This window comes from Leopardus geoffroyi, chromosome B1 (genome assembly GCF_018350155.1).
Source record: "Leopardus geoffroyi isolate Oge1 chromosome B1, O.geoffroyi_Oge1_pat1.0, whole genome shotgun sequence".
NCBI classification, from domain to species: Eukaryota; Metazoa; Chordata; class Mammalia; order Carnivora; family Felidae; genus Leopardus; species Leopardus geoffroyi.
The window spans coordinates 188,852,739-188,879,963 of NC_059327.1; the positions used below are offsets into that span (position 1 = coordinate 188,852,739).

Consider the following 27,225-nt stretch of genomic DNA (forward strand, 5'->3'; position numbering starts at 1 on the left):
TCATTTTGTGATGTTGGTGGCCTCGTCCCCCAATAGTTCAGTTTTGAATGCCAGAAATAATTGTAAACTTGACTCTTTGAATGTTAAAGTAATGCTTTGTGAGATGCTTTCTTTAGCACAGGAAAATTCTAATCTGGACACATCCCCAAAATTCATTTTACAATAATGGGTGGATAATATCATGCCCACTTGACAGATGATGAATCCAAAACTCCAATAGAATACCTGACTTGGTCAAGGTCACACTATCTCAACACTCTCAAAATAAAACCTTGATGTCAATGGAGAGTGAATATTATGAGAGTCTCTTGTGTTCACTGCTGTATCCCCAGCACCTAGACTGGTGCTGGCTGAATAAACAGTTGAAGAAAAAATGACTGACTGAGGGAATAAATGAAAGTCACAGAACCAAGATTATGATAAGACCTGACTTAAAATATTAAAAGGGGAACAACTTGATAAAGGTGTAGAAAATATGTGCATCCATAGTAGTGATAAACTAGAAACAATAACTGTTATTTTACTTCTTATTCTTTAATGTTTATGTATTTATTTTGAGAAAGAGAGAGAGCACATACATACATATGCGTGCACACACACACACACACACACACACACACAGATATACAGGATAAACATCACAATGGGATTACTCCATAAGGAATTAAGTAATTATATACAAAAAGGGATAATTCAGGTGATCATCAGCTGTAATTAAGATTCCCAGTGGGGATTCTCTTCCCTCAGGCATTATGTTAGTTTGCTAGATTGGCCGTAACAAAGTACCACAGACTAGGTGGTTTACACAACAGATATTTATTGACTCACAGTCCTGGAGGCCAGACATCTGAAATTAAGATGTATAAGGAGTTCTTTACCTCTGAGACTCTGAGGGACCATCTGTTTTATGCTTCTCACCTAGTTTCCAATAGCCTCCGATATTCCTTGCCTAGTAGTGGGTGTTCTTCCTGTGTCTTCACGACATTTTCCATCTATATGTGTCTATCTCTATGTCCAAATGTCCCCTACTTATAAGGACACAATCATGTTGGACTGTGACCCACCACCATGACCGCATCTTAATCCTTAGCAAAGACTCTTAAGGTCACATTCACAAATACTGAGGGTTAGCACCTCAACATATTTTGGGGGGCCCAATTTCAAATGGCATGTTCCTTTTGTTCTGTAATTCCAACTTGGACAGATATTTTTTTTCCCCTGGCACCATAGGATATCATGGTTTTGCATGCTCCTCACCCTTTCTTCTTGGTTGGTCTCCAGAGCTAAGGAGCCTCTACAAAGGTTGCAGGTGTCACTGGGAGAGATGGGGAGTGGTTGTGCTAACACTCCCCTGCTTCCTGAGGATGATGGTGGAGGGTTTCAGTGTGCTGTTAATATTGATTACTATTTTCCTGACATATTGTGTCATTCTAGTTGGGTTGAATGTAGCGGCACCACTCACACATGACAGGGTAAGGTCAACAGTCATAAAGTCCTGCTGCCTTCCCCCTCTCCCCTGCCCTCCCCAACTGCCCCTGTGCCTAAAGAGGAGGCCTAAGTCCTCAACATTCTACAGAGTGGACAGAACAGAGTTTGAATCCCAACCATGTATTATTATTCATTAAGTTGTGTTAGAGTTGACTCCTCAAAGCCCCTTTTATCTACAAAATGAGAACAGCAACTGTGACTTCTCGTAGGATTTTAGGAAGATTGGATGAACTCTTGTGTTTTGTTTGGACCTACCTGCCTGCACTAAAAGTATTAATAAATTGGAGTTGTGTTAACAAGTGTCATAACTATAAGTATGAACACTTGCATGATTTGAGTGTCTATTTGCTCATTCTGTCCCACTAGGCTAAATTCTATGACTTCAGATTTCCTGTTTTATGTATCTGCCTATCACTGTGATCTAATGTGTCCAATGGCATTCAGTATGGGCTCGAAAAGTATATGTTGAACATAGACGCTCAGGTGTGTGACCTTCTAGGATGCAGCGACTGATAATAAAAGGAACATTGGACTGGAAGTCAGAAGACTTGGATTATGATCATAGCTTTATCATGAGTCAGCTGGGAGAGTCCAAAGGGTCTGGGAAAAGTATTTTTCTTCTCATGATCTCAAATGTTTTCATATATAAAGTGAAAAGGCTCAATTAGAAATTCATAGACACAAATGAGATTCACGTGTTGGCATATCAAAATCAATGCATGCCTATCAATCATACTAGATCCTAGGATTTAGGCCAATGGGATCTAGACCATTCTAGACCAATAGGATCTGAATATTAACAGCAGGACTGAGATTAGTTTTCCTTTAGGAATTGCTCCAATTTTGAGTACAATGGGATTCAATGACCAAATTCTTTTACATTTTGGAATTCTATGAATCTAGATTGTCACATTCACTTTTTTTTAATGTTCCTTAAAAGTCATTTGTTAAAGGGAGTAAAAAAGTCAAATTAACCATCTTCATAGTGATTTTTAAGCAAGATCCCCTCTTTTCTAGAAAGCAAACACAAAAGGGACATCAAGTATAGACACCAGCTGAGTGAATTTGTTGGGGTCCATACATTTAGAACGCTTGCTGAAACATTTAAATATTAGGACTTTGGCTCCTAAGTTCTTCAGATGTCATGAACTTGTGCTTAGAGAATATATGTACTCACCAAATCATTCACAGCACTTCATACCTTGGAGATACTAGGTTCAGATCCAGGCCATTGCATTAAGCAGGTATCACAATAAAATGAGTAGCATGATTTTTTTTTGGTTTCCCAGTGCATGTTAAAGCTAAGTTTACATTCTACCGTAGTCTATTCAATGTGAAATAGCATTATGTTTTTAAAACAATAGATATGCCTTCATTTAAAAATACTTCATTGCTGAAACATACCAATCATCATGTGAGCTTTTAGCAAATTGAAAGTTTTGTGCTGGAAGAGGATCCTGTCTCCATGCTGATGGCTGTTGACTGATAAAAATTGTGGTTGCTGAAGGTTGGGGTGGCTGTGGCAGTTTCTTAAAGTAAGACAACAATGAAGTTTGCCACGTCTGTTGATTCTGCCTTTCGTGAATGCTTTCTCTGTAGCATGCACTGCTGTGTGATAGCACTTTGTCTACACTAGAAATTCTTTCAGGATTGAGGTTGGTGCTCTCAAACCTGCCACTGCTTTATCAAACAAGTTTATGTAATATTCTAAGTCCTTTGTGGTCATTTCAACAATCTTCATAGCATGCTCGCGGGGAGTGTATTCCGTCTTTAGAAGCTACTTCCTTTGCTCATCCAGAAGAAGCAATTTGTCATCTGCTGAAGTTTTATCATGAGACTGCAGCAATTCAGGTATATCTTCAGGCTTCTCTTGCTATTTTCACCACATCTGCAGCTGCTGCTTCCACTGAAGTCTGGAACCCCTCAAAATTATCTATGAGGGTTGAAATTAACTTCTTCCAAATTCCTGTTAATGTTGATATTTGGACCTCTTTCCATGACTCATAAATGTTCTTACTGGAATCTAGAATGTTGAATCCTTTCCGGAAGATTTTCTTTCTTTCTTTAAAACTTTTTAATGCTTATTTATTTTTGAGAGAGAGAGAGAGAGAGAGAGAGAGAGAGAGAGAGAGAGAGCAAGTGGGGGAGGGGCAGAGAGAGAGAGAGAGAGGGGGACACAGAATCTGACACAGGCTCCAGGCTCCGAGCTGTCAGCACAGAGCCCGCAAGATCATGACCTGGGCTGAAGTCGGAGGCTTAACTGACTGACCCACCCTGGTGCCCCCAGAAGACTTTTGATTTACTTTGCCTGATCCATCAGAGGAATCACTCTCTATGGCAGCTATGGCCTTCTGAAATGTATTTCTTAAATAATAATACTTGGAAGTAGAAATTACTCTTTGATGCATGGGCTACAGAATGGATGTTGTATTACAGGCATGAAAACAACCTTAATCCCATGTACATCTCCATCAAAGCTCTTGGGTGACCAGGTGCATGGTCCATGGGCAGTCGTATTTTGAAAGGGATCTTTTTTTCTGAGCAGTAGGTCTCAACAGTGGGCTTAAAATATTCAGTAAGCCATGCTGTAAACAGATGTGCTGTCACCTAGGCTTTGTTGTTCCATTTATAAAGCACAAGGAGAATAGATTTAGCATACACTCTCAAGGGCCCTAGGATTTTTGGAATGGTAAATGAACATTGGCTTCAATGGCATTAGCCCCTAACAAGAGAGTCAGCCTATCCTTTGAAGGTTTGAAGCCAGGCGTGGACTTCTCCGTAGCCATGGAAGTTGTAGATGGCATTTTTTTCCAATAGAAGGCTATTTCATATACATTGAAAATCTGATGTTTCATTTAGCCACCTTCATGAATGATCTTAGCTAGATCTTCTGGATAACTTTCTGCAGCTTCAACCATTAGCACTTGCTGCTTCAGCTTCACTTTTATGTTATGGAGATGACTTCTTTCCTTAAACCCAACCTCTGCTAGCTCCCAACTTTTCTTCTGTAGTTTCCTCACCTCACTCAGCCTTCACAGAATTAAAGAGAGTTAAGTTGTTGCCCCAGATTAGGCTTTGCTTTAAGGGAATATTGTGGCTAATTTGATCTATCCAGACCACTAAAACTTCCTCCATATCAGCAATAAGTCTGTTTCGCTTTCTTCTCATTTGTGTGCTCATTGAAGTAGCACTTTTAATTTCCTTCAAGTTTTCTTTTGCATCCACAACAGTGTGGCTAACGCTTTGGTGCAAGAGGCCCGGCTTTTCACCTGTCTTGGCCTCCCAACATGCCTCTTCACTAAATTTAATTGTTTCTAGCTTTTGAATTATAGTGAGAGACATGTGAGTCGTTCACTTGAACACTTAGAGGCCATTATAAATTATTAACTGGCTTAATTTCAATATTGTGTCTCAGGGAGGCTGGAGGAGAGGGAGATGGGAGAATGACCCCTCAGTGCAGTAGAGCACAGACTATATTTATCAATTAAGTTCACTGTCTTCCATAGACACAGTTTGTAGTGACCGAAAACAATTAGAGTAGTAACATCAAAGATCACTGAAGGGGCACCTGGGTGGCTCAGACGATTAAGCATCCCACTTTGGCACAGGTCATGATCTCATGGGTGGGTTCGTGAGTTTGAGCCTCGGGTCGGGCTCTGTGCTGACACCATGGATCCTGCTTCGGATTCTCTATCTTCCTTGCTCTCTGCCTCTCTATCACAAAAATAAACATTAAAAAAACAAGAAAACATTAAAAAAAAAAAGATCACTGAACACAGATCACCATAACAGACATAGTAATAATGAAGAAGTTTGAAATATTGTGAGAATTCCCAAAATGCGATACAGAGACATGAAGTAAGCAAATGAAGTTTGAAAAACAGGGCCACAAGCTTTCAGTTTGTGAAAAAATGCAGTTATCTGTGAGGCACAATAAAATGACGTATGCCTGTATTTGAGGAAAAATGATGATTTTCATTACAACTGAAGACATTATTATTCTGTGCTATTTTAAGTAAAGCCCATTAGGAGTCCCTAGTAATTGAATTTTTCCATTGTAGTAACCTTTTAGATATATGACCTTCTACATTGAAGTTGGAAGTGATTAGTACAAGTGTTCTCAATTTCCTCTTAGCTCTGTTGTCTTAAAGGATTCTAAATTAATTTGTTGAATGTCATATCCCAAAGGGAGAAATAAAGATTCTCCTTTTTGTGATTAGAATTCTAAACCCTTTCTAAAACTGTTGATTGTTAACTGAGACATGGCTTCCAAAAAGTACACCTCTTGAGAAATCCTGTAAGAGTAGTTTCTCCTTCCTTGTTTTTCCTATATTGGGTCCACAGTATTTTAATCTCTCACACGTGGCACTTCACAGCACCTAGATGGTTTTCACAAATCTTTTTTTAGTTTGATTTTCACAACACATCTGCTTCCTAGGACATATATTAATATGTACAATAAATTTATAGGGGATTCTTTTTTCTTTTATTTGAGATTATTTATTTTGAGAAGGTGGGGGGGGGGCAAAGAGAGGGAGAAAGGGCAGAGAGGAAAGACAGGAGAATTCCAAGCAGCCTCTGCACTGTCAGAGCAGAGCCTGACATGGGGCTTGATCTCACAAATTGTGAGATCATGACCTGAGCTAAAATCTGGAATCAGACGTGTAACCGAGACACCCAGGTGCCCCTAATATGTTTTAAAAAAAAAATTTTAATGGAAGATTCAATCAAGTAGGGAGGAATTAAGTGATTTCTCCAAGGTTATGTGAGACCTGTAAGCAAAACCTTAGTCTGTTCTTTTCTGCCTGTCATCTGTTTATTCTGCAAGAATTTATTGAGTACCTCCTGTCCTACCACATTCCAGAAACTGTGCTGTACATTTGGGATTCAGATGTGACTAGGACCTTGCCCATGGAGAGCTCCAGTCTTATGGAGACACACACATACACACATGTGCATGCAAATACACCCACACACATATACGTGCATACATGTGCACAAACACACAGTATAGGAAGTGCAACGGTAGATGTATATACAAGGTATGCCTGTGGACTATGGAAACGAGTGATCAACTCCCCAGGGGGTTTGGGTTTAGTAAGAGAAAAAATTAGAGGAACTGTGGCAGCTTCAGATTCCATTATAGGTGGTGCTTGGGAGCTCTGCAGTTTGCATGGAAATAGATATTACATTGTTTGTCTTAAATATATCAGGAAAGAATTTATATAAGATCAAGGAAATGTCAATTATCCATATTTCAGCATACACAGAATATGATGATGCCAGTAGGCATCCTTTGTCACTGTCACTGTCACTGTCACTGTCTAAAGATGACTCTCAGATTCCTGGCCTGAGTGACTGCTTGGACAGAAATGGCTTTCACTGAGATAGGGTAATACAGACTTTCTATGGGAGATAATTCAGCAGCGGTCTCTCCATTACACAATATTGCCTCCACCCAACATGCTTTCCATTAGTAACAATCCACAACAGAAAAGGGACTTCTCTGGAAGTAGTTAGATCTATAAATGGACGAATTAGGCAGGTGCTTGAGGTATAGTGGGTAGACACTTATGGAGGGTAGACACCGATGGAGTCAGAGGGACTATGGGGACCCTGTGCTTCTCAGTTGAGTTTGAACTAATAATAGGAAAAATTTTTATTCAATTATCCTTTCCAACTTTTGATGTACTATCACTAGTAATTAAGAATAACAATAAATAGTGGCAACAGTATTATCAACAAAGCGGCACCTTAAGAATCTGCCTGTATTGTCCTTGACAATGAAATGAGATGCTGTAGTCTAGTCATGTCATTCCTAAGGGTGTTGCCGCTAAATGCTTCATTTAAGCGAAGGTGATACCATTAGGAAAATATAGAAGTGAGATTTCTTAGTCTTAGAATAATTGCTATAGATAATTGACAACTGACTTTAAAGGAAAAAATCAGAGAATCTTAGAACTTCATTAGCATATATGCCTTTCATCATCCTAACAGCACACAAGAAGGGTCTGAATAAAATATTTATATGTACAAGTTGCCTAGTAAAATAATGGCATTAAAGTGAAATACAGTGAGCACAGCGTCATGGCTTATGGAGGTATGAATTGTTGAGCTGAATTAAACAAGAATAGTCTGCCTTAATTCTTCTTCTTTCCTTGGTTTAGCCATCTTTTTAGTGAAGTACATTTATTTCTTTAACTGTTCTACAGGATGAAGGAGATATTTGAAATGACTGGAAAAAGAAGTTCAGAGTTCATATTTAAGAGCTGGCAAAATGTAATGATAAAGCACATCAGGCCTAGGATTTGCTGCTCAGTTTCTTGATCTGTAAAGTGGGGTTAATAAGCCTTCTGCCTAATAGGTTGCCATGGTGACATACTTGCATGATATCCGACTCACAAAAAGCACTCAGTAAATATCAGCTATTATCATCAGTTAGCGTTGTTTTACAGATGAATAAATAATAATAGCCAACTCTAATATAGTATTTATAACATGCCAAATGCTATTCTCAGTGCTTTTCATGTAGTAGCTTATTTGCTTTTCCAACAACCCCATGCAGTGGGCACCACTACTATCCCAAATATAGGTGATGAAATAGTGGTACAGAGAGGTTAAGAAAAATGTCCAAAAAATACCTACCTGAGAATGGAGCCCAGTGGTCTGTCTTTGAGACTATGTGCCTGACCATCATGTGATAACCTCCTCAAGATAAATTACCAGTAATGCAGTTATCACAAATAATAATGCTATTTGACCAAAAAGAGGTATTCTTCATATTCTGCAATTTCCAGATAATGATGGTTCTCTTAAAAAAAACAGCAAGGGGCGCCTGGGTGGCTCAGTTGGTTGGGCGTCCGACTTCGGCTCAGGTCACGATCTCACGGTCCGTGAGTTCGAGCCCCGCATCAGGCTCTGGGCTGATGGCTCGGGGCCTGGGGCCCGCTTCTGATTCTGTGCCTCCCTTTCTCTCTGCCCCTCCCCTGTTCATGCTCTGTCTCTCTCTGTCTCAAAAATAAATAAACGTTAAAAAAATTAAAAAAAAAAAACAGCAAAATAAGTCAAATATATGGGGTGCTGATGGAGAAAGACCATATGCACTCTTTGTGAGTGCTTCTAATAATTTTACCTCTTTGCCTTGCCCTATCCTGAGAGCTTTTCATGATTGCTAATGATTTCCACGTCTTGAGAAATTATTGCCTAACTACTTGATAATTCTTTTCCTTTCCTGTTTTCACCAGTAGTTTCGGTTCTGTTTTCTTTCATTGTGAGCCTTTTAGCAACCTGCTGCTTTGTTTACAGAAAGGTTTTATTTCTGCTGTTGATCCCAGCCTTCTAAAGATGCTGTTCCAAGCACCATGCAGTGACTATGAGGCCAAGACCACTGCCCTGTTTATCCCTCCTCCCGCAGGCTGGTAACCAAACAGGAAGTCCCCCTCTAGGCCTCTCCTTTTGGCCCCATCAATCCTTTGGACAATGCTAGTCTAGTTGCTTCCAAGAAGTCTTTATGAGCACTGACACCCTAAGAGTCATAAGTAACACAGGTGCAAAACACAGATGAACACAGGTTGCATGAGCCATGCCACAGTCCAGAAATTGAACATCTCAAAGCATGAATCGGTTCTTTTGACTACCACAGCTTCTGCTTCGTCCAGATGGTAAGCTCAATATTTAGAAATGAGAGGCATTTTGTTTTCCTGTCCGATTGTCTCCATTCCACCCAGAAAGACAGGAGTAAAATAGATGCTCATCAAAATATCTCCAATTCATCTGCTCTATCAAAGCCAGGAGGAAGTGTTCTGCCCTGAAAAAGCAGACTAAAGATTCTGAGTCTGTAGTGTCTGACCATGACCTGACACTATTGCAGAAAGATAAACAGGCAAACAAGTAAACTTTTGGTTAGTGATCCCATGGAAGAACCTCCTGTATGCCTCGGATTTTATACATCAAAATCAAATGGCCAGATTAAAACACTGATCCTCAAGCCGTATTCCTGAGAAGTGCTAGTATTTCAAGCTGAATCAACATGCTTCTCCCCACCCTAAATTAAATAATGCAGCCATTTCTCATTTGTCAGGGGAAAAATATATGGATAGAACTTTTGCAACTTTAAGCTTTCTTCTACGGTCTGTCCTTAAATTACTGGTGTCTGCTGGAAGGTCCTGGAGGAAGATAAACTGAATGGGCAAATAGCAAACATCTATCAATGGAGAAACTAAAGAAGACTAGCTGGTCATATTTTGATCTTTGGATTTCTTCATGCATATAAATGATGATTGAATGTGAAATATTCCTCCCTTCTGCAATTAAAAGTGACCTTGTCCATTGGATAGAAGGAATGCCATACTGTTAATGCCATAGTTTCTAGGTGCTCTGGTGTCTGAGCACTCTTGAGCTGCTATCCTTCCCTTAGCAAAAAGCCACCTCTGAGGCCTGTGAGTATGAGTGTGAACATCAGTGATGCCTGTGGTTCCTGAAGAATTGCTATGTCGTGGGAGATGAGAGAGGACCCGTCATCTGGGCCCTCAGACCTTCCTCAACTAAAACAGCTGTACTTTTCATCCTTTGCATGGTTGGTCTTTTGCATTTCCATGTTAAGTGCTAATTTGATTTTTTTTTAAATGAGTGGCTCAGTCAGTTAATTGTCTGACTTTAGCTCAGGTTGTGATCTCATAGATCGTGAGTTTGAGCCCTGCCTCAGGCTCACTGCTGTCAGCATGGAGCCCTCTTTGAATCCTCTGTCCCCCTCTCTCTGCCCCTCCCCTGCTCACACTGTCTTTTTAAAAAATAAACATTTTTAAAAACCTATTACTACAAAATGTTGAGAACCACTGCCCTAGCCAGTGTGTAAGATAACCCAGAGCTTGAAAAGTCTCTGTGCCAATGAAACTTGCTGGTGGCCAAACTATTTACCAGAGTATGACAAGTTACCACCCACATCCCACCCCAACACACCTGACTTAATTGTCAAGTGAGGTGTTCAACACGATAAACTCAGATGAGCTTTGCTTAAAAATGGGAGAGTAACAGGGTAGAACTAAGGCAAGTTCCATTTAGGATCTCTTGCCAAACTATTTCTCTTTAGGTCATGTCCGAAACCAAGGACAATTCCAGAAGTCATGCAGATGTTGGGGACGGTGCCTCATTTGAGCTCTGACTCCCAGAGTCCCAGTTCTTTTCATGTAGCCTCAATCTTTTTTTTTCCTCCCCCAAATTTTGAGGGTCTATTTTCTCCTTCCTCCTTACAAATTTCTAACTTTGTGCATGTGAGTCTTGGTTGTCATGGCAGTATTCACCCAGGCCACTCTAAAAAGGGAATAGGGATGAAAGAGGCAGTGAAAACCTTATAGATGGATTCTTTGGATTTACTCCATAGAAGCAGTCCCTGTGGCCCTGATTTGTGATATCTAGTCAATCACCAAACCCTGTCTGTTGGGTGTCCCAATTATCTTTCGATACAATATATCATCTCTATGCCTTCTATCACTAGAAAAGCATGTTTCACTTGGATCATTAACCTTCTAAGATGTTTCCTTATCTTCTTTTAGCTTTTCAGCCTTTCTTCCTCATCATACACAGGTTGTGATTATATCACTGTCCTTTATAAAACCACAGCCGGGCTCCTTAACAGGGCAGACAAGGCCCTGGTTCATTGTTGTGATTCTACCTCTTGATATACGATCTTGTAAACTGTACTTTCCAACCAAAACGAAGCACTTGTAGATCCCTAATCAAGACCGACTCTAGCTGTACATGGCATGCACAGATGCTCTTTCTCCTTCCTGATAGACATGCCTCACAACTCACCACACCACCCCCACTAGTTTCTTAGGTCGGTCTTCCTCATTTTCCATATCTTAGTTTTAACCATGACTTTTGTCCAGGAATCCCTCCCTCACTATCAATCCAAAGACTGGACTGGATATCCTCCTATGGCTCCCAAACCATCTCTGTCATGACCATGAATACATTGGATTTTAACTGCCTTTCCTATTTAAACTCCCCAATGAGGCTATAAAGCCCTTGAGGGCATGGACCATTATATCTTGTGCGTTCACTTCTCTCCTGCCTGCCCATCCCCACCTTAGGCCTAAACATTGCCTGATATAAAATGTGTGTTCAGAACGTATTGGTGAATGAATTGCCCCTTAGTTCAAATATCCCACGACCTTTTCAAAGACCACATGTAAAAGAAGTATTCTTCTTCTCCTTGATTGAAGCAGTGACTAATACATGTCTATAACTTCCTGTTCTCCCCTACCTCCCTCAAGACAAAGTCAGGCTCATTAATTTAGGACCCTGCCAGTGATCTGTGTCTTCCAAAGAAACATTAATGGCTAATTAGTGAAATAAAGCAGTAGTATTGGTGTTAAAATGAGAAAATATTAGAATGGGGAATGGCATCCCTATACAACATTCATAAACGTTGAGAGCACTCTGTTTCACTTGGTCCCATTAAAAGATCAGTAAAACCTGTTTATGTGCAGCCAGAGACTCTGTTTTCATCTAAAAACATGATGCAGATAGTCATTTCAAAATACACACTGAGACTTGAATATTTATTCAGTTAGTTTAAGAAAACTCTGGTGTTGAAATTCCAGAAAATGTAAATGTAGAAAGATTGATACATGGAAAGCCCAATTCATTAAAAGTGACCTTTTAGAATGTGTTGCAAAACTTAGCTGCAGGATTGTTATGTTGTACACAGGATAGATGGTATAAAAATAACTCTAGAAGAGATTTTTTAAGTTCACCTTTTCCATTCAGGACCTGAGATTAGTCAAACATAAGGTTATGACATTATCCTCATAAGAGAATGAAAAGGCAGCTTAATGCACTCTTCAATGAAAAACAAATTCAATTAAAAGGACATATAAAACAGTAGGAAGCTGCCACGATGAATATTATCCCAGCTAGGCAAATTCAATAATACAAATTTTTTGAGTCAGTCACACTTGGGGGAAAAAAAAAATAAACTTGAAGCAGTATCCATAATGCTCGTCATCACTATCTCATCCTACCTACAGTGGTAATGGCTGAACTAGTCCTTCTGCCTGTGTCGTTTCATTGAATGTCAAAACTAGCCTGCATTGTAGTCACTGTCACCCCCACTTTACAGATAAGGAAAGTCACTATGTGACTTGCCCAGTATCTCACGGATAGTAAGTGCTAGGGCTGGGACTCAAAGTCCATCCTGGCTGACTCCAGATCATCCAGTGGTCAATAGCGCATTATACCCCTTTCTGCCAACAGGAGCCTGTTGCTACAGGGTCATTTTGTGTTGTCTTCAACCTTTTTTAAACTTAGTTTGCTTGGCATTTTGTATTTAAGTAATAATTTGTTACTTTAACTCAGATGCTGGGCCTCAATAAAAACATCATTATATGAAAATGAAAGCATAATAATTTGTATGAAAATCCACTGGAATAGGAAAAATGATGCCTTAACCATGCACAGCAAGCTTTGGGAAGTAGTGTGTTCATTTCCCTAAAAGTATACCTGAGCTCAAATTCATCAGTGCCAGAGCTGACACCACAGACATCATCATTATGGACTCCTAGCATTCAGAAAGACTTGTGTTCTCACTCTGCTACTTGATATCTCTGTGACGTTAGGGGAGTAGCTAAATACACTTAAACCCATATTTCTCATCTGTGAAATGGGACTAATAATGCCTATCTCCTTGGATTATTGACAAGACTAAATGAGATAATATACATAAATTGCTAGTATAGTGGAAATGAGTAAGTGCTCAAGAAATTTTGACAATTATTATTACAGTCTTACTGAATTAATTCCTGAATAATTATTTATGGGAATTGCCATAATCACAGATAAATGATCTTATTATGTAGGAAATTTATAGAACTCCTTAGCCCTTTCAAACATAGAATTGTTTCCAGCAGCACCTGGGTGGCTCAGTTGGTTGAGCATCCAACTCTTGATCTCAGTTCAGGTCATGATCTCACCGTTTCATGAGTTTGAGCCCCGCATTGGGCTCTGAACTGGTGGCGTGCAGCCTGCTTGGGATTCTCTCTCTCTCTCTCTCTCTCTCTCTCTCTCTGCCCCTCCCCCACTCACGCTCACACTCTCTCTCTCTCGTATAATAAATCAGTAAACTTAAAAAAAATCTTCTAACGTGTAATTGTTTCTTTACTGTTCCAGGTAACATAAAAATTGACAGTTTATTCCATGAGTTCAAAAGTCAGAAATAAACGGTGTGCATTTAACTGCATTCCATGTATCAAATAGGAGAAGACGGCTGGCTTTTAATTTGGAGCACCAAGTTCTGATTTGTGAAGCTTATTTTTGATTGTGCTTTTATCTCTTCGCCTCCAAGGTCAATACCTTCACTCAAAATAAGCTGGCTACAGATTTGACCATAGCAAGCAAAATTAGTCTGTCTGTTGCTATTATTCCAGGCTCTTGCCATTCTTGCCGGGCTTTTACGCCTGCAGCCCAGTAAATGGTTTTCATGCTCCCAACTCCACTCAACAAAATCCATCCTCCCCATTGTGGTCAGAGTGATCTTTGTAGATTGCAAGTCTGATCATGAAATGTTTCTTGCTTAACATTCTCTAATGGTACTTCATACATAACATAACAAGGCCCTTCATGGCCTGGCTCCTTTTAGCCAATCATCTTATGCCTCACTCCCTTCTCTTGTTGCTCCTTGTGCAAACACACTCAGGTACATAGCAAGCAATTTCCCATTTCCCTGCTGTTCCTTTTGCTGGTCTTTCTCTTTCCCTCCCCTCTTGCATTGGTGATTTCCAGGTCCTCTCTTAAGAGTCACCTCAAATGTTACATCTCTGTGATCCTTTTCTGGTCCTGTAGACTCAGGCCAAGTGCAGTCAAGTGTTTTTTCCCTGCGTACTCCATAATATCTTGTGTCTATTTTATTCTAGCTCTAATGTATTTCTTGTACAACTTTGATGTCGCTCATTGTGTGTCAGGCACTATTCTAAGCACTTTACAAATATTAACTCCTTTAATCTTCAGGGCCACTCTGCGCAGTGGGTGCAGTGTTTTTATCTTCATGTTACACATGAAGAAACTCATGCACTGAGAGATTAAGTAATATCACTAATACGTGGTAGAGCCAGCGTTCAGATTCAGCAGTGAGCTGCCTGCATATACGTGCTTAGCATATGCACTGTGTTCTTAGCCATTTTGCTAACCAGCTGTGTCCCACACTAGTTTTGGGAGGACTCTTTCTGGTTCTTATTTCAGTGTGTCTTTTTCCTATCAAGTGCATACTTGCCATATGTAGGTGTTGTATATATGGAAGTAGTTGAATACATACATCATTCAGTGCTATCCCTACATCATTCCATTGGTTTTTCAGGCCTTTGAAATTATTGTCTCCTTGGATCACAAGGCTGACATTTACTTTGTGGAATGCTGGGTATCAGAACAGATCTTCTAAAACCCCCCACTCAGCCACTCATGCTCGTCATCCATCCTGAGTTTCCACAATTGTTCCTATGGCAGAGAAAGCAAAAAAAAGTTCCTTACCCTTAGTACCCCTTGTCATTGGAGCTGAGTAGTTGCTCAAAAAAAGTCATAGAATTCTAGGATTTGGCCAGCTAGATGAAGGCCCAGGAGCTTATTCTTTTTACTTGATTAATCCCCAAGAAGATGACTCAAGCTAAGCAACCTAGAACAGAAGCAGCATGATGAGAGTTAAGAGCATGTGTCTTACAATCAGACTTGTGTTCTCATAGAGCCTTTGCCACTGACAAGCTGGGTGAACTTGTGCACATTCTTTAGCTCTAAATCTTAATTTTCTCTTCTGAAATATATAGATTTGTTTTTTAGGAACTTTTTCCATTTCTTCCAGATTACCCGATTTGTTGGCATATGATTGTTCATAATATTCTCTTATTGTTGTTTGTATTTCTGAGGTGTTGGTTGTGATCTATCCTCTTTCATTTGTGAATTTACTTATTTGGGTCCTTTCCTTTTTCTTTTTGATCCAGATGACTAGGGTTTTTAAATTTTATTAATTCTTTCAAAGAGCCAGCTCCTGGTTTCTATGCTAAGTGAAATAAGTCAGTCAGAGAAAGACAAATACATGATTTCATTCATATGTGGAATTTAAAAAAAAACAAAACAAATGAACATGGGGAAGGGAAGCAAACATAAGGTAAAACCAGAGAAGAGACAAACCATAAGAGTTTCTTAAATACAGAGAAAAAACTGAAGGTTGCTGCCAGAGTATTAGGTATGGGGGATGGGCTAAATGGGGGATGGGCATTATTAAGGAGGGTGCTTGTTGGGATGAGCACTGGGTGTTACATGTAAGTGATGAATCACTAAACTCCATTCCTGAAATCATTATTACACTATATTGTAACCAACTTGGGTTTAAATTTTTAAAAAATGAAGACAAATAAAAACAATAAAGTAAAATAAAAAGAAATACATAGATAATGTATCTGGACACCAAAGTGTTTGCTAAAATTTAATAAAATATTATATCTCTACCTTAGTTCTACCCAGCAAATAGTAAACACTCAAGGGATAATGACATATAAACTATAAATGTCACATGGAGAGAATACTTATGTCACCATGACATAAGCATATCACCAAGACATGCTACCCTTATAGTTAAACTCCATGAAAACCTGGATCCTAATCAGAAGCTATTTGATGGAAGCCATGGAAACCAGAGAAGAGGCAGGTATTTCAGCCTTGATTATGAGCGGCATCAGGAAATGTTTTGTTATTTTTTCAATCATTCATTAAACAGATGTTAATTAGACACCTACTATGGGTCAACCACTATACTAGGTGCAGAGGATACACTAGTTAAAGAGAAGGGTAGAGTCCCTGCCCTCAACTTGCTCACAGTCTTATAGGAGATACAGGTAAGACACAAGTGAACAAGCAGATCAATGTAAGATAACAGCTTTGACACATGCTACAAACAAAATTAACTTAGTGCACTGATGGAGAATAACTGGGTAAGGTTGAAGGGCTGGCTTAGCTGGATTTCCCAGATGCATATCCTGAGATGAGATTTTGTGTCAATGTGATTTATTAGAGCATGCTCCCAGGGAAAAATGGTAGAAAAGTGGGAATAGGGCAAGCAAAGGAAGGAGGGCACGCAAGAATGCAATATCAAGCAAAGACTCTCAGAGGACAACTTTGGCTCAGTCCTGCAGGAGAGCTCTGAGGGAATTTTATTTCAGCTTCAGAGTTGGGCCCATCATCAACTGAGGGAGCTGGAGCATTTTTACTCTTCATCCACCAGACTTTGGTTAGGGTTGCATTCCAGGGCAGAGAGAAATAGAAATCAATAGACACTTTTAGCTCTCCAAGTGGTCACTGAAATTCATCTGCTGACAAAGATACACAGAGCTGACTGTTGGGAGTGAAAGCTCAGTGACAGTTCATGTTCATGAAGACACAAGCGTGGCCCAAAATGACATGGGCAGAGTACCAGAAGCACCTACTATGGGGATTGTCAGCTGGCGAGGTGATGCTAACCAAGACCTGAATGATGAGAAGCATCCAGCCTTGTGAAGAAGAGGGAAGCATTTTCCAGAAGAAGGAACTGTTTGTAGGAAGGCATCGAGATAAGAAGAAGCATAGTGTGTATAAGGAATTTGAAGGATCTGTATGTTGGCAGTGTCACAAGTGAGATGAAGAATGTTATAAGACTAAGGAAGTATGCAGGGGTTTGAAATTTGTAGGCAACATGGAAGAGCTAGGATTTATTCTGACTGCATCGAGTTTCCATTTGAAGGTTTCCAGCCTTGGAGTGACATTATGTTATTCAGGATTTAGAGAAACCTCGCTGACCGTTATATGGAGTATAGATTGGAGCAGGGGAAGAAGAACAGGAATAGAGCTAGCATTCTGCAGTTTATTGTTGTAGTCAAGGTGTGGGGAAGAGTAGCATCAACCAGGGTGGAGAATAGCAAAACCTGGAAGAGGTAGATGGAGATAGCATACATTATAGAAGTAAATCCAGGAAGTCTTGCCGATGAGTTGGGTGTGTGGGTGAAAGAATGGAAGTAGGTGAACATAAGGCTCAGTGTTTCTGGGTATAATAACTGGGAAGATGCAGTGGACATTTACTGATAGCAATGCAAGACAGATGGGGATAATGCTAAATGTCCAATCATCGAGATGACATTCCCTTGGAAAGAAATTGAAGCAAGAGTTTTGTTTTGTTCGTGTTTGTTTGTTTGTCAGACAGAACCAGAGCAGTCAACACCCAGGGTTTTCACCCAAGACAAGTTGCAAGGAACTGAGGCTGAAATATAGAAAGACCAAATGCCTTATGTGTTTATATTGGTCTTTCCCCTACCTGTCTGTAAGATCCTTAACATAATGGACTGCTTTCTTCTTTTCTATATCTATCATGCTCAAAATTGGCCTACTATGTAAAAGATCTGAACACGTGTTTATTGAAATAACAAGAGTTCCAACATCAAAACTTGCAGCCGGAGGCAGAAAATGAGATGAAGAGTGGAGAGGGGTAGAGGATTAGAGGTGGGATTAAATGGTATTAGAATTTGAGATTGCCATCAACCTATCTGTCACTAGACTTTAAACCAGGAAACTGAAGGCATTTTTCGTTTTCCAGCCATGTGTATTTACACTCATGTAGCCCAAAAGAGCATCTATAAAATGTATATAGACCCACTGTGTTTGACCATATGAACTAAATGAGTCTTCTCAATGCCTGTACCATGAGCTCTGATGACACACATTTAGCAGTGTGGTGGTAATTACCTTAAGGCAGGAGTCAACATGCAGTTAATTCATGAGTTTTGGAGTCTAACAGGTCTGGATTCAAATCTTGGCTTAACTGCTAAACTGAGTGTGATTTGGGAGGTTACTTAAACCCAGTGAGCTGTAGTTCCATCACTACTAAAGTAAGAACAATAGTATCTCCCTCAGGGCTGGATAAATGTTACCATCCATGTTAAAGCATCGCTGAGTGGTTGGGACATAGTAGGAGCTCAAAAATTACTTGCTATTACTGTTATGATCATTGTCAGTGTCATTAATGGTTCAGTGTATCACTGAATGAATGTCCTGAATGAATGTAACTAAAGAATAAATAACACTCTTTTTTTTTTCCTTTGGTTTTAAATGTCTATTAGGATAAAAACCAAACAATTGTGTTTAGAGGTTTTTAAGCAAAGCTAAGTCAGACTATATTTTGAAAGCACATTGAAAATTCTACAGCTTTAGGCAAATATAGGAATGTTTCATTATTACCACGCATCTGGTAGGCTAAAAGCATTCCAGTAGAAGAGGGATATGTCTTAGGTTTAAAATAAAGAAAGGCAGATAACATTGGCAAGAAGCAATTGCAAGGTGAAGGACATGTTGCCAGGTTTTTGTTTTGTTTTGTTTTGTTTTGTTTTGTTTTGTTTTGCATTTCTTAGGTAATTCAAAACAGATCAAAATACAGAAGCATTGAAACACTTTCAAATTCACAATCGACAGTATGAGAAAAGTAAAGGCATCAAGAATTATAGAAACTGTATCAATTGTCTTAAAGAAATAGGAAGAAAGTGATATTTAATAGCTTCAGAATTTAATTTATGTCTCTTCCCCAAAACTTCCATGCTTCTGGATCATGGGTCTGGATAATGTTGCCAAATGTGATGAGCTGGTTAGTGGATCTCCAATTAAAGAAATGCTCAGGCTGATATATTATTCTTGTTTATTTCCCTCTCCCTCTCTCTCTCTCTCTCTCTCTTTTTTTTTCTTTTTCCTTTTTTTTTTTTTTTTGTTCCTTTTTGCTGAGGTGAGTCTGCATTTTCTTGGAACCTGCAGTCTGCAGTGTCTGTTTCAGGAATTACTAACTCAGTCAATGAATATTTATTTAGCATTTTTATAGTAGATAGTGCCCAAAAGCTATAAGGAAAACTCAAGACTGAGCTCTATTCATCCCATATTTACCAACAGTGAATTTTTGTCTCACATCTGCCTAAGCCTGTAATGTGAACATCAATAAATCACCCAATGGGACAGTCCTAAATATGGTCAAATGTGGCATGGGGCTAGAACTCCCATCTCTACTATTTCATGGCCCCTCCAAAGCTAACATTAAATGACAGAAGAGAAAGTGTTTTGAAATGCTACAATTATGCTTGGGAGGTTGTGTTGTTACCATTGCCATATAATTGAAGAAGAAAACATTTGATTCTGGACAAAGTAATTCAAGGCTGATCGATAAAGCAAGACTTGGTGAGAGCCAAGAAACATAAGAGCAATTTGTTAGCTTGAACAGTTACCCAAACCCTCCATTGACTATTCAACTCTTTCTCATGACTGTAACTGATAGTGGTTTAGATGAGTGGTTCTTCAATTTGAGTGTGCATGACAGTCATGAGGAAGGCATGAGGGAGGCATGAAGTCATGTGTGAGAGAGAGAGAGAGAGGAGGAAAGGAAGGAAGGAAGAAAGGAAGAAAGGAAGGAAGGAAGGAAAGAAGAAAGGAAGGAAGGAAGGAAAGAAGAGGTAAGGAAGGAGCGAGGGAGGGAAAAAGGGAGGGAGGAAGAGTGGGAGAAAGAAAGAAAGAAAAGAATGAATTCTAGCCCTAAGCTCCATATACCTGTATTTACTTTCTAAGAGGTGTCTTATATCTAACATACCTAAGATGGAGTGTTTTCCACCCACAAACGTGTTCTTCTGGTCTTTCCCACCACAGTTGACAACACACTCTCAACCCAAGGGCTCAAGTCAAACACTTTGGAGTTTATCTCAGCACCCACACCCAAGCCATTTATTCATTTATTCAACAAATGTTTACTTATTTAGCATCCGCTATATGTCAGGGACAGTTCTAGATATTGGGGGGTAGAACAGTGACCAAAAGTAAGCTTGCAATGCTCAAAGAACTTAAATTCTGGTACATAAAATATAAAACACCAAGTAAATAAATAAGTATATAGTATATGGCATATACTGTAACCAAAATATGAGCATTTCACACCATCTTCATTGCCACTACCCCAATATCGGCCATCACCCTGCATCTGGTCTACTGAAATGGACTCATTACTAGTCCTCCTGCTTCTGCTGTCCCCCAAGCAGTCTATTATCCACACAGGTTTTAGTTGATTTTTTAAGGTATTTATCAGATTATGGCATTGTCCTACCTTAAACCTCCTGGTGACTTTCCTTTGCATTTAGTTTTATATCCAGATTCCATAATTAGCAGGGCAAACAAGACCTCTCCAAACTGTCTTACTTGCCTCATCTCTTCACCATTCAAAAAGCTCCTGTGGCCTTCTTTCTGCCCCTCTGAATGCTAATTTCATTCAGGCCTCAGGGCCTTTGCACTTGTGCTTCTTCTTCATGTAAGTCTCTCCTAAATATCTGATTCTCATTGTCATCATTTAGTTCTTAGACCAAATATCACCTCCACAGAGAAGTAGTTTCTGACCCCACTTCCAGCACACCTCACTGCCACAACTCTGTGTCTTATTACTTGTTTTTTTCTCTTGTGGCATTTACTGTTCTCTGACATTATTTTGCTAGCCCCATGGGTAATTGTCATGAAAATGTAAGCTTCATGGGGACAGTGACTAATTCACATTTGCTCATTGTTATGTCTTCAGTGACCAGGTAATTGCTTGACAAGTCTTAGGTACTCAATGACAATTAAATGAATAAATGAATGAAAGAATGAATAAAACACTATGACTAATTGTCACGATGTCTCTTCAGATCACTTTGAAGTTCCTTAAGGTCATTGGCTGTGCCTTTCAACTTTAAACCCGTGTTTGATACAGGACTATGCATACAGTAGATACTCCACTGGAGTGTTGAATGAGTAAATAAACAGACATTTGACTTGCCTGAACCTCCGCAACAACATTCTGAGTTAGATGATATTTCCTTATTTTAAAGGTAAAGATTCAGATGTTCAAAAAAGTTGAAGGGACTTGCTTAAGCAGAGGCCAAGAATAAGAAAAAACAAAACAAAGGTAGATCATCCCAGAGGCTGAGGGAGGGGAGAGTTTAGGAAGATTAAATGTCAGAGGACCAGATGCTGTGGAGGAACTGAACATTGACAAATCGATTTGGCCTGAAGACGGATTTTGATAACTCTGAAGAGGATAGTGGAGCTGAAGGAAGGGGTATGAGAAAAAAAAGAGCATGGGTATAAGAGAGGGTGTTTAAGAACACAGACGCAATTTTTTTTTAACTCAGATGATATTATTATTTGGATATGCGGGTGGAATTTAAACATATTTGAGCTAAGGTGAAATTATTGCTAGTGAGAGGGGGAAAGTCCAGGTTGGGGCGTGAGTTTAGGAGTGAGAGTGCCAGGCAGTGAGAAAGGTGAGAAAGGTTGGGATCCCAGAAAGGCTGTTTCTCCCTCCACAGTTGTGGGAAAGCTGGGCAGAGGCAGAAGCCAGTACATAATGCAGTACACACAGCAGTAGGAAAAGAGCTTATCTAACACTGGCTTGGTTTCAGTAAGATGTGATGGGGCAAGGGTGAGAGGTCACCTTCCCCTGAAGTGAGAAAGGCCTGGAAGCTTCATGAACAATTATTGAAAATGGTGGTTCATTTGTGGATGAGTCCAGAGATGGGTAAAAGGTACAGAGCATTTTAGGGACCATATTGGAAGATGGAAGCAATGGGGTATTGAGAGGCCAGTAGCTGATAATTTGGCGGGGGGGGGGGGGGATGATGTGATTGTCACAGAATAAAGTCTTAAAGCGTTTTTAAGAAAAATAAACCTTTGGTTATTATAAATAAGCCAGTGTGGTTACTGGTTTTACCCTTTGGTAAATGTGTAATCTTGGATGAGTAATTTCCCCTCTCTCCACCTTCATTTCCTCTCCTGTGGAAGAGGATTACTGCCATTTGTGAAGATTAAAAGAGATTATATATACTCAACCCTTACCAGAGGAGCTGGATCAACAGAAAAACTCAAAAAATGACTGACCAGCAAGAGTAAGGAAAGGTCCAAAGAGGGCCATAGACATCATTGGAAAACTTAATATACAAAGAATACATGGGGAAAATAATTTTAAACACATAACCTTGCCTGTCTCCTGCTAGGAGATTCTGGGTCCGTAGGTCTGCAGTGAGGCCTAGGGATATGCATTGTAACAAACCAACACTCTGGCTGATGCTCTTATGGGCAATCCATGAGTTGTGCTGAGAAGAACCTTGAGAGATGGAGTGGTGATTGGTGGAGTCACACAGGAGGGAGCCAGCCCCATACAGCTGCAGTGACATTGGTGTAAGAGCCATGTTTGACCCTCTAGATCAGGGGTCTTACTTAGTAAATAATGGAAAACCATCCGTGTATTTATTTATTTGTTCATTCATTTGATATAAAGTGTGGTATATGCACCATTTCTACCTAATTTCAAAACAGTTCCATCACCTCAAAAGGCAAACCTGTACCGATGAAGCAGTTGCTCCCCATAACCCCCTCTCCCTTGCCCTTGGAGGTGACCAATTTGTATTGTCTTTATGAATTTACCTGTTCTAGATATTTCATATACATGAATCATAACAATATGTGAAATTTTGTGTCTGGATTCTTTCACTTAGCATGAGGTTCATCCATGTTGTAACATATATCAGTACTTCATTCATTCCTTTTTATGTCTGAATAATACTCTATTCAATGTATATACCATGGTCTGTTTAGCCATCAATGGACATTTGGGCTGTTCCCACCATTTGGATATTGTGAATAATGCTGCTATGAATATAGTTGTGTGGAGACTCTTAAAACATCTCTCTGCAGAGGCAGAGATTTAACCCAACTAGTTGAAATCACTCAGGTAATCGTAATATAGAGCCAGTACTGAGAACCTCTGTTCAAGATGTTGACTTGAAGAAAGATTTGAATTGCCGTATGATTTTAGCACTATTTAGCAGGCAAGTTCCTCTTCTAAGACTGATGAAACATTCCTCTAAAAGGCTTAGTACACAGGTAGTACTCAATAATGAAGGTTGGATAGCTGGAGAAAGAGATATGATTCCAGACTAGGTCAAAGTGAACAATTGGTGTGAGTGAATTAGCTGTGTCCTGCCTCAAATGTGGCCATAGCACATGGAGTCACAAATGACCTCCTGGAATGTATTCTACTTTTCTCTCCTCAGACGATTGCTTTCTAGCAATGCCTAAAGAGAGAGGTAGGGGGTAACACATTTTATACCTGTCAGTGAATAATGCAGCTGAATGAGCCAAAAATGAGCCTCAGAGACCCCTCACAGTGATCTGAGAAGGAGTGTTGGGATTTGTCAAGGCTGCATGAGAATAATATCCAGGTAGGAAAGAAAAGAAATTGCTGTGGCAATTATTTCAATGAAAAGGAACACTCAGTGTCAGGCCTATACATTATCCTATCCCTGAACCACTCTTGATGTCTCAGAAAGGTATGAGCATGTCCTTTGATGCAAGGGTTTGTACTTCTGTAAAAGCTTACTTCTGAAGAGTTCAAAGTGCCTTCCGTGGACTCTCTCGTAGTCTCTTTCAACCCCTTTGTGGGGTAGATGGCAAGTGCTATTCTCATCTCACAGATGATAGGAAAGCTGAAACACAGAGAGGTTAAGGGGTGTGTTCAAGGCTTATCCTCAAGTCTTTTAGGATGGGACTCAAGGCTCCAGGTTTCCAGAGTCCTCACGGTTGGCCCTGACACCCCCTTACCCTTTCATCACAAGGTCAAAATATAATAGTTACTTAAAAAAAAAAAGAAAAAAGAAAAGTGTCTGCCAACAGGGGAAGATGGATATTTTCAATATAGTACCATCAACTGCCTGAATGGAGTTTTCTGTCAGGGTCACAGCATCATTATTGATTCATAGCATGGGGAAATTTTTTATCTTCATTGTATTATTATTATTATCATCATTGTTATTGGAAATCAGACAATTGTGTTAGCATTGTTGGTATTTCATCAGGTCTCATAAGTTGCTGTCCTTACATGGGGGTGTGAAATGGTACATTTTTTTTTTTTATCACACTTCATTTCATTGTGACAGAAAAGGTATTATAAAGCCACCTCAAGCACGTGATCTACTTGAAAGATAATTAAAGTGTGATCATTTCTGAGAATATGACAAATATTTCCTTCCCTGGAGAAAATTTCGAGTAATATTGTTGTCTGAACTCTGATTAGACCTTAGTATAGCACCCAAGCATTATAGGAGGCCCCTAGTGTTCTTACCATGGGACAAACATCAAAACATCAGAATTGCTTTTACACTTATAATTTACTTTATTATATTACAAAAGCAATACATAGAAATAAATATTAAAGGAATAAAATTTAGCTCATAGAGAGGGATTTAAGATGAAACATAAATACCTCTTTCTTTGTATCATTTCCCTAAAATTTTCTAGATTATACTATAATATACTATATTCTATTGGATATCTTGGATAGCTTTTTGAAAATCCATTTCAACTTTATAAATCTAACATTTAATTTCTATTATGTGGTATTCCATTGTTTGGCTATATAATAACTTCCTCAGTGTTGGACATTTATCTCTAATTCTCCAATAATTAATAAGAAGCTGTAATGAATAAATATTTCCCTATATATGTAATTTTTGTGTCAAAATAGAGGATATTGCAGAAAATGAATTTCTAGGATAAAGCTTAGATATGGCTTATATATGTTTATTTTAAAATCTATAACATAGATATATATGAATATAATACATGTTTATTACATATATTACATATATTCATATTTTTTAGAATGTGCTAGATATATATTGCTACTGTTCTCTGAGGAGGTTTGAAACAAAAAACACAACTTCTCAAGTCCCAGCATAAAGCACCTCTTGGATCAGAATCTCCCAGAGTATTTGCTGAATATCATTTTTTGTTTGTTTGTTTTAAAGCCAAACATTTAATTCTGAATCACAGTTCATTTAAATTCTCCATTCCATAGGATTACCAGCCAAAAACATAAAGGTCAATTTGAGTCTACAATCCATGCAAAAATCTAACTTTTAAAAATTATAAAGACTAGGGACACCTGGGTGGCTCAGTTAGTTGAGTGCCTGACTGTTGGTTTCAGCTCAGATCATGGTCTCACAGTTTGTGAGTTCAAGTCCCATATTAGGCTCAGGCTCTGTGATAAGAGCATGGAGTCTGTTTGGGACTCTCTCTCTCTCTCTCTCTCTCTCTCTCTCTCTCACTCTCTGCACCTTCCTCCCTCCCTCTATCTCTTATCGACTCTCTTTCTCTAAAAATCAATAAATAAACTTAGAAAAATTATAAAGACCAGGTCTATTTTTATATAACTATTACTCTTGATAGGAAGATCCGTGCCAGGTTTTGTGTCTTGAACATTGCCCCAGGAAAACCAGTGTGAAAACTCAGCAAAATAATAGGTTTCTGCTTCACAGGATGGGCATTTTTGGTGACTGGCACTTACTGGAAAGATTGGGTATCCACTTGAGCAAAGCACTCATTGTCATTTTCTCAGATTAAACTCTCAGAGCTGAATAATAAATGAACATTGTTATAAATACAGGGAAGAAGTTTCATACCACATACAATTTTCCAAGTCTAGAATTTCTGTTTGCTATTTTTATGATGATTATCAGCATTTTCATGCATATATTAATATTTTGAACACTTGGGATTTTGAACAAAGAGTATAGTTGTCTAGATTCTTTTAAGACCACCTGTGTTCTTACAGAGAAATATTCCTGGAAAATAAAAATGCAAGAAATAAATGGGATGCTTTAGGCTTTGCAAACAGTTTACTGCTCCCTTTACACTTTTAGAAAATGTGTTGCTTGGATAAGATCTCTACTAAAAAGCCTTAAGGGATATCAAGAAATCACCACTCTGAACCCTTCCTTATTAAAAAATACATAGAAACCAGCTTTGTCACAAGGCAGTGCTTTCGGTTATCGAGAAGCTATTATGCTTGCATAAAATAATTAAACCACTGGCTGTAAGCTTATTGAATATTTCAAAGAGAAAAAATTTCTCCATAGAAAAATATTGCACAAATCTTAACATAATCCATGTTATCGGCACAGTTTTTCATCACCAAAATGTTGCTAAATTTTAAGATACGCTGCTGATTTGAAGAGCGATCAAATTTAAATAAAGATAGGTGTGCACATTATAAATAAACACTTACAAATCTTCTCTTATTAATGTATTTAACTCAGAGAAGAACAAAATATGTGTGTGGGGTGGGGGGGTGGGGGGGGTGGGGGGGTGGGGGGGTAGGGGGGTGGGGGAGTGGATATTGGATCAAAGGGGAAGGTAACTATTACCTAAGAAAAAATCCTAGATTATTTCATGTTTCACTATCAAGAGTGACAACACAAATTCAAGAATTTAGGGTGCCTGTAGCTACCTTAACTATGGCTAATCCGCCATCATCTGTTGTTATTTACTACTGTACCAAGGTTTAAGTCTCTTGGTGGAGAAACAAGTTCATGTTCAAGCGCCACAATTTATCAGACAAGTTAAACTTGGACAAGTCACATAATCTTTCTGTAGTTCAACTTCATTGTCTGTGAAATGGTTAAAATAGCAACTCTCTCACAAGTTTGCTACGAGGCTTAATTATTATTGGACATGCAAAGTTCTGGGCACAATGTCAAATACATAGGAGGCATTCATCATCACCCTCAATTAGATGTATCTCTTGGGCCATTGTGGTTAGTTGACCCTACAAGAATTGTCCCCAGTCCCTGTGCTTTGAATATGCTCTATGAGCAAAGAATCAAGGAAAAGAAAAGT

The 27,225-nt window shown here is 39.1% G+C and overlaps 1 protein-coding gene and 1 pseudogene across 4 annotated transcripts in view; one reads left to right on the forward strand and one right to left on the reverse strand.

Moving 5' to 3' along the window:
• Positions 1 to 27,225, forward strand: part of KCNIP4 (potassium voltage-gated channel interacting protein 4) — a 1,166,197-nt gene that overhangs the window by 648,133 nt on the left and 490,839 nt on the right. The gene's annotated exons all lie outside the window — the stretch shown is intronic.
• Positions 2,403 to 5,044, reverse strand: LOC123596125 (annotated as a pseudogene).